Source organism: Galeopterus variegatus, unplaced genomic scaffold (assembly GCF_000696425.1).
Source record: "Galeopterus variegatus unplaced genomic scaffold, G_variegatus-3.0.2 Scaffold160, whole genome shotgun sequence".
In the NCBI taxonomy this organism is placed as follows: Eukaryota; Metazoa; Chordata; class Mammalia; order Dermoptera; family Cynocephalidae; genus Galeopterus; species Galeopterus variegatus.
This window is the reverse complement of record NW_007726271.1, coordinates 542,303-546,311: the sequence shown is the minus strand read 5'-3', so window position 1 is coordinate 546,311 and position 4,009 is coordinate 542,303.

The following is a 4,009-nucleotide window of genomic DNA, read 5'->3' as shown; positions in this document are numbered from 1 at the left end:
CCTTAGTTTGGACAGTCAGCCACACACGTGCCCATAGTTTTTTGGAGTCATGCTCTACTTACTGATTTGCGACAAGTTTTATATTTTACTTTATGCATTATTTCTCGTGACATTTCACTTAATATGTCCCATTTTTCCAGGTCAGCACCTATAGACCTACCTCATTCTTTGAAAGGATGAAATATTCTATTGTATGGATATCCACAATTCGTTCAACTATTCCTCTGTTGTTGGACATTCAGTTGTTTGTAACTCTGCAATTACAAACAGTGCTCCAGTGAACTCCCCCTAACATAGCACTTAAGGCCCAAGAAAAACCAGTCCTGTTGGATACAAGACTGTATAAACATCCACATGTGGTGTTTGATAGATAGAGATGCATAGGGTTAATTAGATGTTTCTTAGATGTGACTTGTGTACTTGCACAATTTATTATTCCATAGGTTACATTCCTAGATGTAGTATTTGCCAGGACAAAGGGTGTGTTTTGAATTTAAAACATGTTGAATGACTATTCTTAGTTTTAAACAGGAGTAGTCTAACTAGAAACCAGCCAGCCTAACTGCTATTCCTGCTCTCAGCAGTGACGGGGTGATCAAGTTGGTAAGAGAGAACATTGCTCAAAGTCTTGCTTCTCAATTTTAGCCTCTGTTTAGGCTTGATGTTTTGTATAAACCTCACTAACCCTAATGCTTGGTTATTGACTTTGGCTCTTCTGTCCATTTTACCCAAAAGTAGACAGGTGGCTTTAAAGGGATACAACTGCCTTAAGCAAAATATGCCCTGTAAGCAACTAAAGCATTTGACCCATCTGGTGTCTTCCAAGTTCTGGCATATTGTGTTATTAGGAGCTCAAATAACTTTTGTTATGGACTGAATGTTTGTGCCCCCACCCCCACCCCCTAATTCGTATTTGAAGTCTAATTTGTATGATAGTATTCAGAGATGGGGCATTTGGAAGGTAATTAGGGCTAGACGAGATCATGAGGGTGGGGCTCCAGTAATGGGACTAGTGTCCTTATAAGAGGCACCAGAGAGCTTCCTCTCTTTTCTCACCCACACATTGCATTAAGAAGTCAAGTGAGCATACGGCAAAGTGGTGGCCACCAACAAACCAGAAGAGGCCTCAGAATGAAACCTACCATGCTTCAGCCTGTTCTTGGACTTCCAGCCTCCAGAACCATGAGAAATATATTTCTGTTGTTTAAGCTACCCAGCCTACAGTATTTTGTTATGGCAGCCCAAGCTGACTAAGACATATATTACTGAGAACTTGCACTGGCATGCATGATAAAATTCAAGGCAGCAGTACACCTTGGGGACACTCTGTGAGAGCAGCTCCCTAAGGACCCTGAGCAAAGTCAGTGTGGGGAATACAACCTCCTTGGATAAGAGGAGAAAAGCCAAATGACCATGCTTGACAACAAAGCTGGGCAGCAAGAGCAAGAACAAAGCCAGCGCATAATAGTCTTGGTCTCCACCGCTGTTGCCTTTGTTCAAGCATTCTGCTCTGTCTTGGCTTCCTGGTGGACAGGAAGGATGACTATGAGCACTGTAGCTCATTGTGGGCTGAACACATATCTTCAGCAAAGGGTTTAATTGAATTACGTCCGGCCAAAGCCCTGTATGTTTTCTTCTCCCCCATGTGACTAACGCAGTACGGTAAGAACCCACACCTGAGTTTTTCACTCCACATGCGTAAGGTGTGGCCTTATTATTTCTGTTTAAGGAAGTCAGGAACATGTCATGATTCTCCATTAGAAGACATCTGAAAGAGCCACCAATGTAAGGAGGCACTGGCAAGACTATATGAGAGCTGCTACAGCACTGGAACTAGAGGATTTGTCACACACAAAGTGTATCTGGCCTTTAAGACAGAAAAGAAGACATGGAGAAAATGTGCCTGTTTGACACCTAATCAGGTAGCAAAAGAAATTTTCTGCTTTCCACAAGTCATAACTTTTTGTCATAAGGAATGAAAACTTGCCCACCGCCAAAATAAGCACCTGCTTAGGGCCAATACGAAACCAGTTGTGACGGATGCAGGCCTGTGTAAATATGCACATTTGGTGCTGGACAGATAGAGTAAAAGTCCAGTCAGAGAAAGGTGGGATTATTAGAGATTTCTTAGCTGTGAGCCTTGGACAAGGAGCATATGGGGTGATACTGAGGCAGATGAAGCAAGATAAGCCAAACAGGCACTCCATTATCAAGTCGGGCTGTAGGGAGGAGAGAATTAGGTAAGATGACTTGTGGAAAACACTGGGCACAACTCCTGTCATCACTAGGGTGTAATGGAACTCCCTCTTTGATCTTCAAGTTACTTCACCATCTTTTATTGGTGCCTACTTAAGATGGCTAACATGGTTTGTGTCTAGTGTGCACTGTGTGTAATTTGCCCTTCATAGCACCATGCAGTGTCTGGTTCCCATGTTCCTGAGAGACACTGCAGACCGGAAGTGCAGGAGGCCTTGCTCGTAGCTAGGCTCACGGATACAGGTAGGTTACGCGATCCTTGCAGGCACAGGCACTAAGGCAGCACGCAATTGCCACCCTGACCCATCTCCCAACAATCCAAGGCCAGCTTTGTGTAGGTTAAAAAGGCAATGGCTTACTTTGAACACCTGCACTGGGGAGAATCTGGCTTGTGTTCCCACTAAGGGGACCCCGATGTCATAACAAGAGAGAAAGAGCAAGGCCAGCAGATGTCTTGAGTGTGTGTGTTGAAGAAGCCTTACAGCCAGAACTCCTAGCTACATCTCTGCTTTTCTTTGTTTTTGCATGCCATGTAGACAGGCGTGGAAAAGGAAGAAGAATTTTTGGCTTTGTATAGTTCCCTTGTCTCATGTGGCTACAGTTTTAAGAATTTAACATTCTATTCATGGCCCACATTCAACTCTCATTCTTCTTAATATGCGTTCTGTAAATATTCAAGTCTGTACTACAGGTGTGCCCCACTTTAAGAAAACAACGGATGCCTGGTGTGTACAAAGTAATTCATTAAAGCCTTATGTTTTCAGAAATGAAAAATCGCCATATGATTTTTAAGCAGCAACTGTTCAGTGCACTTAAAATTCAAGTTTAAAATCAAAAGAAGCAACTGAGGAAAACATCTATCATCTAAAACAAGACATGTATACCGCTGTTCCACTTGGTTCTGGGTAGCCTCTTACTGGAGAACCAGGGCTTCATTCACAATCATTAAAGAGACAGGAGCATTTAGAGGTCCCTGAAGAGCCAAGATGATGATAAAAATACTTAATTTCATTTGTTTAAATAATAAAACCCACATTCTTTCACATAATAAGCTACCCAAAAGAAATACAAGCTCCCAGCAATGTATGTTTTAAAATGAAGTTTCACAGGACGAGTTTGGGGAACTGAGCAAAGAGAAGAATGAGGAGGGCAGTAGACATGAAGGACACAGACTGAGTCCCAGCTGCTGATCAGAAGATGGAACAAGAGGACAAGGGGATGAAGGTGCCCGAGGGGAAGGTGCCCAGGCAGACTGAAACGTTCCAATGAGCAATGATGAGGAGAGTCTGTGAAATCACCCCTGGACGAAGGGGCTTCTCTCTCTTCCTTCCTGTTTTTGTGGTTTGGTTTTGCAACATCAAAGCCCCTTGCTCATCCTTTCTTCCACCACTGCTGCCACTGTTAGTGCCTCTGCTGAGCTGCTCTCTAGACGTGGAGCGCCATCTCCTGCCTACTCCCATCACATTCCCTGTGCAAACCCCATCTGTTCTTTAGGCCTGGTTCATGCAGTCCTTCCACAAAGCCTTCCTTGAGTTGTTGCAGCCCTCAAGCTGGAATTAACCTCCCCCTCCTCCCATTTCCCACTGCATGGTTGTTCTTTCCCCTACAGCCTTAACAGTTTGGATCTTCCATTGTAATTCTCAGAGCCTTTGTCTCCTCTCTCCTGGGAGAAAAAGGACAGGTTGGGGCTTCATATCCTCACGGAGTCCAGCATATGAGATAAGAAATACATTCTGCTCAAAGTGCAATTAGA